The sequence below is a fragment of the Myotis brandtii genome, unplaced genomic scaffold (assembly GCF_000412655.1).
Source record: "Myotis brandtii unplaced genomic scaffold, ASM41265v1 scaffold527, whole genome shotgun sequence".
Taxonomy (NCBI): Eukaryota; Metazoa; Chordata; class Mammalia; order Chiroptera; family Vespertilionidae; genus Myotis; species Myotis brandtii.
This window is the reverse complement of record NW_005369924.1, coordinates 338,628-349,371: the sequence shown is the minus strand read 5'-3', so window position 1 is coordinate 349,371 and position 10,744 is coordinate 338,628.

Here is a 10,744-nt window from a genome sequence, read left to right as displayed (position 1 = left end):
GCCCCTAGTGAGAAGAAAGAAGGAAATAATAAAGATCAGAACATAAATAAATGGAATAGAGACCAAAAAGCAATACAAAAGATCAATAAAACCAAGAGCTGGTTCTTTGAAAAGATAAACAAGATTGATTAAAGTCTAGTTAGGCTCACTAAGGAGCAGAGATAGAGGATCCAAGTAAACAAATTCAGAATGAACGAGGTAAAGTAACAACCAAGCATAAGGACATACTAAGGATTGTAAAAACAAAACCACAAAACACTAGGAGCAACTCTACTCCAACAAACTGGACAAACTAGATGAAATGGACATATTCCTAGAAAAATACAATCTGCCAAAACTCAAACAGGAAGAATAAAAAAAAACTGAATAGGCTGATAACCACCCATGAAATTGAAACAGTAATCATAAAACTTCCAGCAAACAAAAGCCATGGGCCAGACGGCTTCACGGGGGAATTTTACCAAACATTCAAAGAACTAAATCCTATCCTCCAAAGCTATAACAAAAAATTCAAGAGGAAGAAACACTTCCAAGCTCTTTCAATGAAGCCAGCATTACCTTAATTTCAAAACCAGATAAAAGCACTACAAAGAAAGAGAATTATAGGCTAATATCCATGATGAACGTAGATGCTAAAATCCTTAACAAAATTCTAGCAAATCATATCAAGCATTACATTAGAAAGATCAGACACCATGACCAAGTGGGATTTATTCTAGGGATACAAGGATTGTACAATATCCACAAATCAATAAACATGATACATCACATAAACAAACTGAGAGACAAAAATCATGTAATACTATCAATTGATGCAAAAACGGCAATTGACAAAATCCAACACCCTTTCTTGATAAAAACTCTCAGCAAAATGGGAATAGATGGATCATACCTGAACATAATAAAAGCCTTATATGACAAACCTACAGCCAACATCATACTCAATGGGCAAAACCTAAAACCATTTCCCCTAAGAACAGGAACAAGACAGGGATGCCCACTCTCACCACTCCTGATCAACATAGTACTGGAAGTGCTGGTCATAGTGGTCAGATAAGTAGAAGATATAAAAGGCTTCCAAATGGGTAAAGAAGAAATAAAACTGTCATTATGCACTGATAACACGATATTGTATAAAGAAAACCCTGAAGACTCCATCCAAAAAACACTAGACTTAATAAATGAATTCAGAAATGTAGCCGGATACAAAATTAACACCCAGATATCTATGGCGTTTTTATACAACAATAATGAACACACAGAAAGATAAACTAAAAAAAAAAATCCCATTTATCATTGCAATAAAAAAATTAAGATACTTAGGAATAAAATTAACCAATGATGTAAAAGACCAGTACTCAGAAAACTACAGGAAGCTGAAAAAAGAGATAGAGGAAGACATAAGCAGATGGAAGATTACACCATGTTCATGGATTGGTAGAATCAACACCATTAAATGTCCATACTACCCAAAGCAATCTATAGATTCAATGCAATCCCCATTAAAATGCCAATGGGGTATTTTACAGACCTAGAACAAACTCTCCAAAAAAAATCACCTGGAATAAAAAAAGACCTTGAATAGACACAGCAATCTTGAGAAAGAAGAATAAAGGTGGAGGGATCACAATACTATCAAGCTATTGAACAGAAGTTCCACAGTGTTATCAGGGACTTGGACTCCTGTTGTTTTTGTTTGCAGTTTTATAACTTTATTAGAGGTCCAGTGCATGGATTTGTGCACTGGTGGGGTCTCTCAGCCTGGCCTGCATCCCCTCACAATCTGGGACCCTTGGGGGATGTAGTAGTGCGTGAAGCAGCAGGCAGCTGGGGAGGAGCCCAGCCAGGTGCCTTTCATCCCAGCCCTGCTGCACCTGCAGCCGCTGCTGCTCGGCAGCGCTGCTGCGGAACCACAACTGCTCTCGCCAGCCATGAGCCATTGGTCAGCTGAGCGGTGCTCCCACTGTGGGAGAGTACTGACCACCAGGGGGCAGCTCCTGTGTTGAGCATCTGGCCCCTGGTGGTCAGTGCGCATCACAACAAATGGTCAAATGGTTGACCGGTCACTTAGGATTTTATATATATATAGATTTGACAGTCAGCAATTCGTTCTCGTTCTCATCAACTGTAGATTTTTTTAAGCTAGTAGCAGGTACATAGTTAAACACCATATAGAGCTCATTTGGTGAATCTTCATCCCATTGCATTTTCTGGGCAACCACACATGGTCATAGTATAGGACAGTGGTCGGCAAACTGCGGCTCGCGAGGCACATGAGGCTCTTTGGCCCCTTGAGTGTGGCTCTTCCACAAAATACTGACTTCTGCGCATGGGCCACGAAGTTTCAATCGCACTGTACATGCGCGCCCTCACGTAGTATTTTGTGGAAGAGCCACACTCAAGGGGCCAAAGAGCCTCATGTGCCTCGCGAGCCGCAGTTTCCCGACCACTGTCCTAGGGCAATGGAAACTAAGAATAAAATAAACAAATGGGACTACATCAAAATAAAAAGTTTCTGCACAGTAAAAGAAACCATCAATAAAAGAAGAAAACCCAGTGCATGGAAGAACATATTTACCAATGTTATATCCGATAGGGGCCTAATTTCCAAAATGTATAGGGAACTCATATTAACAAAAGGAAGATAAAGAATCCAATCAAAAATTGGCAAAGGTTCATTTTTTTGTTTTTATTGTAGTTGATTTTTAATTTTATGCCATAGTTATCTGAGAAAATGCTTGATATAATTTCAATCTTAAATAGACACTTTCCTAAATTGTACTTACAGAAGGCCAAGAAATATATGAAAACATGCTCAAAGTCACTGATCATCCAAGTGTTACAAATCACAGCGATAATGAGGTACCATCTCACACCTGTCAGAATGACTATCATCAACAAATCAACAAACAACAAGTGCTTGCGAGGATGTTGAGAAAAAGGAACCCTCGTGCACTGCTGGTGGGAATGCAGACTGGTGCAGCCCCTGTGGAAAACAGTATGGTGTTTCCTCAAAAAATTAAAAATGGAGCTGCCATTTGATCCAGTAATCCCACTTCTAGGAATATATCCCAAGAAACTAGAAACACCAATCAGAAAGGATATATGCACCCCTATGGTCAGGCAGCACAATTTAAAATAGCTAAGATTTGGAAACAGCCTAAGTGCCCATCAGCAGATGAGTAGATTAAAAACAAAAGTACATCTACGCAACGGAATACTATGCTGCTGTAAAAAAGAAGAAATTCTTACCATTTGCAACAGCATGGATGGAACTGGAGAGCATTATGCTAAGTGAAATAAGCCATTTGGAGAAAGATAAATATCACATGATCTCACTCATTTGTGGCATATAATATACAACATAAACTGATGAACAAAAGTAGATCCAGACACAGAAACATGGAACAGACCGTCAAACCTCAGAGGGAAGGCCGGGGATGGTGGGGGTAAGAGATCAACCAAAGAACTTGTATGCATGCATATGATCATAACCAATTGACACAGACAGTAGGGGTATGAGGGCATGAGCTGGGGTGTTGGGAGTGGCTAGGGAGAGGTCAATGGGGGAAAAGGAGATAAATATAATTCTTTCAACAATAAAGAATTAAAATAAAATAAATGAAATAAAATAAAATAAACAAAAGACTCAGAAAGAAACTTGACCCTCTCTCCTTTCCTGCCCAAGAGATTGAGATAGAAAAACCTGCTTCAGAAAGGAAATCTTAGGATGTTAGCCTTACCTTAATTTGAATTAAGTAGGTAAATAGGAGGGGTTCAGACAGAAGTCTGTTAGCTAGATACCCCCTTTATCCAATTGTTTCTAAGTTGTATAAAAATAATTTGTCTGCCATATTTGTTCTGGCTTCCTTAACTACTTGAAGATTGGCCCATTCTCACTTCTGAAATTTAAGATCCCATCTGCTCCCTTTTTTCCTTTCTCCAAAATGTCACTTATACCCAATTTTATCTCACTATCTTTAGAATTTTCATGCTTCCATGAATTCCCCATGTGCATGTATAAAAATTTTATTTTATTCTGTTATTCTGTCTCTGTTAATTTAATTATTAGACCAGGTAGAAGAACTTATTAGGTGGAATAAAGTATTATTTTTCAGCCTCACATTAACAATGGGTCATATTCATAACAGAAATTATGTGACTGAATAATTCTGTTTATTCTCTATATAATAATAATTAGCTTAATATTACTTTATTGACTCAGATTGAGAGAGATAAGATAGAAATACAATTTATATAAAGTTATAGAATAATTTGTTCTCTGAGTTTATTTCAGCTACAAATGTAGGAAATACCTGACTTAAATTCCATGCTGGACAAACAAAGAAGATCAATGTCATGTGACCTAAAATCTTGTCTCAATTATGCTATTAACTTCCTGCTGGACTTAGAACAAGTTGCTTAGCTTCACTGTGTTTCATTTATCTTATCTTAAAAATATATGATATATTAATTTCAATTAGAGTCTGATGGCATAAAACTGCTTTTCCCTATTCCTCCCCATTAACCACTATTATAAACCCTGGCAATGGTGCAAGAGTCAGCCAAAGACTATTATAAAAGGTGATATGAAAAGAAACTAGTTTTAGATCCCCAGAGTGGAAAACAACACAGTTGGCATTGTCCTCTCACACAACAGAAAGGTGACCCAGAACTGGTGTTTTCCAACCTCAAATGTAGGAACAGAAGACAGCCCAGATAGGCCAATTTTTTCATCATTTCCTCTGATGAAACCAGGTCACTCTAAAAAAACACGTTGAAATTGCTTCAATGGTAAAAATGAATGTCTGGTTGATTCAGAACCAAATAAAAAATAAGTGGACAGGGGAAGCACTGTCCTCCTCCACTTAGAGTCACAGGGGCATGTAGTCTGGGTTAACTAGCAAAATTGACACAACCAAAACAGACAGTGCAGTCTAGGAAGCTTTGTTGTACTTACAGCCTGTAACTCTCCTCCCTTGCTCACAGACACCCATTAGGGCAGATAGGTAGAAAATAAAAAAGGGACCTAGTCACAACAAGCAGGATAGTTAGATAACCCATTTTGTCTCTATGCACCTGAGACTCTTCTACCCTACCCAAACAGAGGAGAAGAATGAGAGACAAGGGAAAAGGACTTAAATCACAGTAACCTGCTATGTCTGAGAAGCTTCTTTGTTGAAAAGAGCAGAAATGCTCCTCTTGCACCCAGAGGTACTAAGATGGCCTGTGGAACTTTGAAAAAAGGACACAGTCATAACAAATGACTCAGTCCTAGTGTTATCAGAGAATTGCATGGATTGACCTTCTCCTTTGCTATTGAGAGTGGGGTTCTTGGAGTGCATTCCCAGAGGTTCCCACCATGAGAGGATGAGATGTGGAAGAAAGCTTTATTTGCATGGTATTACATCCCAGGGTTTCAAAAGTCTCATTTTCCTGAAATGAATCCTAGAAAAGGTTCAGTAGGGGATCCAGCAAAGCTAAAAGTAAAACCAGTATCCAGTTTTCATTCCATGGTGGATCTGGGTCTGGCACAGCATCAGACTAGTTCCAGTCCATCAGTACATTGTGTAGTCCTAATGGCCTACAGTGCAGAGTGTGAGAGCCTCTTAAGCCAGGAGGCAGGAGTGAGCAGCAAGAGGGAGAGGTAAGTGACAAGAGAGAACTCCTTTTGTTTAGGAGCTTATGTATCTCAGATTTCACTCCCTTACAGTGGCCATGCCCATTCTGGCCAGTGACTTGTTCCCAGGTGTGACCAACAAGCAAGTATCTTCTCTATGTCACCCAGACTTTACTGGGGATGTGTCTATATGGCACCCCCTTTGTTCCTTTCAAGTTAATTATAATAATAATTGTAATAATATAATTAGGAGCTTCTTTATTCCTATGTGTCTTTCCTTCCAAACCCAGAGACACAAGGCCATAGATCCAGGAAAAGTACACTCATAACAAGTAGCCCACTAAGTAACACCTCTTGTTTCTGTGGGCTGAATTCTTCTCCTCCTACTAAACATACACACACACATTCACAGAAACAAATACATACATGAAATCATATATGAAATGGGGTGTTGGGGCAGCTAAGAAACTCATTTACCAGGCACAGAGCCATGAAGGGGCATTAGAGGTACACCCTCACCAGAGAGACACTCAGAGACCATCTCTGGGAAAACCTGTTCTACTTTTTCAAGCAGCAACAGCAGGAAAGGTTGGAAATCTTGAGAAAACAAGCAAACAAAACTGACCAAATGGCAATACAAAGACTCAAAAAAGAAATGTGTTGGAATCATAGCACACAAATATAGGCCAAGATCTGGGTTAATAAACATTAAAGGTGCCTACTCATTTAAAGATTTAAATATAACTTATGGTCTCTCTCTCTTTTTAAATGCCGTTTTAAATATTTACTATTGAAAATGTTACATAGGTCCCCTTTTCCCCTCCGCTGACCCCTGATAGCCCACCTGCACCGCTTTTCCCACCCACTCACCCACTCCTACCTTCGCTCTGAGATTTCACAGTCTGTTCTATGCTTCTATGTCTCTGGATCTATTTTGTTCATCAGTTTATTGTGTTCATTAGATTCCACATATGAATGAGATCGTGTGATACTTGTCTTTCTCTGACTGGCTTATTTTTCTTAGCATAATACTCTCCAGGTCCCTCCATGCTGTAAAAGATCCTCCTTCTTTACTGCTGCATAGTATTCGATGGTATAAATGTACTACAGCTTTTTTATCCACTCATCTACTGATGGGCACTTGAGCTGTATCCAGATCTTAGTTATTGTAAATTGTGCTGCTATGAACATAGGGGTGCATACATTCTTTCTGATTGGTGTTTCGGGTTCTGTTGAATATATTCCTAGAAGTGGGATCACTGGGTCAAATGGAAGTTCCATATTTAATTTTTTGAGTAAATGCCATACTATTTTCCACAGTGGCTGCACCAGTCTGCATTCCCACCAGCAGTACCTGAGTTCCCTTTTCTCCACATCTTCACCAGCACTTGTCATTTGTTGATGGTAACTTAGATCTCTTACCATAAAGGATATGCTTGATATGCTTACCCTCATATTAAGAACCAAAAAAAAAAATCCAAACTGGAATTATGAGCAGAGCAAGGATGATGAGCCAGGAACAGAAGGTTACCAGGGTGGAAAGTCCTGGGTACCTAGCAAGGGACAAAACTGGGAAAACAAAGACCTTTCCTCCCCTGGCATATCACTGGCCATAAGGTTTAGACCCCCTGACCTTTTCCTCCCTAAAAATAACATATAGGACTCAGTTGTGTTTTAGTTCCAGGCCCAGAAAAGCAGAAAAACCAGAAAAGTCATGCCTTAGCCACCTCAGGACCAGCTGCGTTAACTAATGTCCCCTTTCCCTGGCTCTGATCAATCATCAGAAACCACTATCCTGAAGGAGCAGACCTAGAAAGCTGATAAATACTCTATTGAGACTCTCCTCTGAGACCTACCTAAGATTCCCACCTGTAAGGGAGAGATAAATACCCTCAAATCAAAGGACCTAGTGGGTTCTTTCTCTAGGGAGCATGCCCATGCCATTCCTGCCCCCCTCTGCTTCTCCCACAGGCATGTATCTCCTAAACTTCAAGAGATCCCACAAGACTTGCAACCAGGGGAGCAATGGGCAGCAGCATCTCTTTCTGGGCTCACCCCCCTGAACCTGTCTCTATGGCCCTCTTTTCTCTGACTTCCCAGTGAGCCAAAGCAGCCCAGCCTAGGCTCTCCTGTTGCTTCTTCTATGTCCTTCCTTGTTTCACTGTCTTAAGTATGTTTTTGCTGCGACCAATAAATTCTTGCTTACTTTGCTGCACTTCATCTCTTGATTGAAATCTTTCCTGCCAGAAGACAAGAACTGAGGTCTCATCGTCTTACTGGTAACAAAATGAGAAAATACAATAAATTGATGCTGACAAAGACTTCAGAGCAAAGAAAAGTACTAGAGATTGAAAAGGAGCATTACATAAAAAAATAAAAAAGATCAATCCAAGAAGACATTGAAATTCTAAATGTGTAAGCATAAAAATACTTAAAATGTATAATGTAAAATTTGATAGATCTTATAGAAAATGAGCAATAATAACTGAATAGTATAATCAACCAAAATGATCTAATTTCCATATATAGAACACTCCACCCATCAAAAAAGAATATTCATTTTTAAAGGACTATTCACCAAGATAGACCTCATGCAGGTTCATAAAACAAATCTGAAAAATTTTAAGAGATTCAAATGTGTGTTCTCTGATGGATTCAAACTAGAAATTAATAACAAAAAGACAATAGGAACAGCTCTGACAAAATGTAAATTAAACAGCACATATCAAATAATAATCCATGAGTCAAAGAGGAAATCTCAAAAGAAATAAAATAATAGAAACTAAGGCAGACACCATTTCAAAATATATGTGATACAGCTAAGTCAGTGCTGACAGGTCATATTCTACCACTAAAATGCTTACATTACAATTGAGAAAGAATTTCAAAACATTGACTCAAGTTCTTACCTCAAGAGAATAGAAAAGAAAGAGCAAAATAAATCTAAAACGAGCAGAAGAAATAATAAAGAAAATAATAGAAATCAATGACATTGAAAATAGGAAAAAATAATAAAATCAATTAGAAAAGCGGATTCTTTGAAAAAATCAATAACTGATGAACTTTTAGCAAAACTGACAAAACTTTTAAAAAAGAATTATATCAGGAATGAAATATAAGTTATCACTACAGACCCCGCAGTCATTAAAATGTTAATAAGAATACTGAAAACAACTTTATGTGCATATATTTGGTGACTTACTAGTAGAAATGAAAAAAATCTTCTAAAACTATAAACTACCCCAAAATCAACCAATATGGAATAAGCAAGCAGAATGTATTCATAATCATAAGATACATTGAATTATTAATTAAAAGTCTCTTGAAAAAGTAAGCTTTACACTCAGAACATTTCAATGTAGAATCCTACCAAACATTTAAACAATTGACAACATTTTTTCACAATCTAAAATTAAAAAAGCTGGAAACTTCCCAACTCATTTTATGAGGCCTCTATTAATCTGATATGAAAACCTCAGAAAGACATATTTAAAACGTAATTATAGACACATTTGATTCTGGTGATGACTACACAAACCTATACATGAGATAAAATAGTGTATAACTAATTACAACATAATGCCAGTAAAACTAGAAAAATCTACATAAGATTGCTTGATTTTATCAATGTAAATATCCTGGTTGTGATATTGTGCTACAACTCAGAAAGTATGAGTATACAATAGATCACTCTCTATTAATTCTTACAACTGCATGTGAATCTACATTTATCTTGAAAATAAATTCAATTGAAGACTGTATGTTATAGTTGAAAAAGACTGGATGTGGCCGAAACCGGTTTGGCTCAGTGGATAGAGCGTCAGCTTGCGGACTGAAAGGTCCCAGGTTCGATTCCGGTCAAGGGCATGTACCTGGGTTGCGGGCACATCCCCAGTAGGAGATGTGCAGGAGGCAGCTGATCGATGTTTCTCTCTCATCAATGTTTCTAACTCTCTATCTCTCTCCCTTCCTCTCTGTAAAAAATCAATAAAATATATTTAAAAAAAAAAGAAAAAAAAAAGAAAAAGACTGGATGTGGAGTCAAAAAAGCATGGAATTTGAGGACTATAAGGTACCACAGAAATCACCTTGGCTAAAATCTTATTTTTACAGAGGAGACCAGAAGATGGCGACCAGCAGGAAGGCAGGGAGGGAGAGAGTGTGAGAGTGCGAGGGAGTGATAGAGGAGTGTGTGGGCGTGTGTGATGTGTGTGTGTGTATGAGCTAGGGACAGTTAGATTCTGCAGGTCTTCTAAGGGGCTGCCAAACCGGGCAGTCTTAGTCAGTGGAGCCCCGCTCCCAGCGCGGACACTCCTGGGCAGCCAGCATGGGAACAGAGACTATGCCATCTTGAGAAACAGAGCTGCTTGAGACTAGGATCCTGGCCTCAGCACCACCCAGCCTGGTCTCAGATGCAAACCAGGACCCTGCAGCCACTGGAGACAGAGACCTGTGACCACAGGTACAGAGCCACGGACACCAAGAGTCCAGAAATCCCCTCGGCAGATCCGTGAGTAACAGAGCCCATCCCCCTCCCTGCAGGCTCTCTGGCAGTGCCATAGTAACTGATACACCCACCCCTTGCCAGGGCCTCGGTGCTGCTACAGGGACCTTAGCCTGGAAGTGCGCGGACACTGGGAACTTGTCCCTTGCAGCTCAGGCTAAGGGAGCCTTGGCCTGGAAGTGCGCGAACACCAGGAACTTGTCCCTTGCAGCGCAGGCTAAGGGAGCCTTAACCTGGGAGCTAACTCGCGAACACTGGGAATTTGTTCCTCGCAGGACGGGCCCCAGGACCCCGATTCTCTGGGCAGGAGGCAACACCAAGCACCAGTGACCTGTGTTTCTTATCACCTGCGCCTGGGATCTCTGATTCCCTGTGCATTCATACTAAGGGCCAGTGACTCCAATTCTTGGTGCATGTGCACACAGGGACCCTGATTCTCAATGCAAGTCTGCATGAAGCAACAGAGACTCCGATACTGGATTCTTGGGGAACTCTGACTCCTGGCGCATGCTAGGAGGCTCTGATTTTCAACACACTCCAGGGGGGTCTCTGTTTCAGCACGGTGCAGGCGGGGTCCCTGATTCTAAGTGCACACACGAGGCCACATTGAGCGCTGGTAA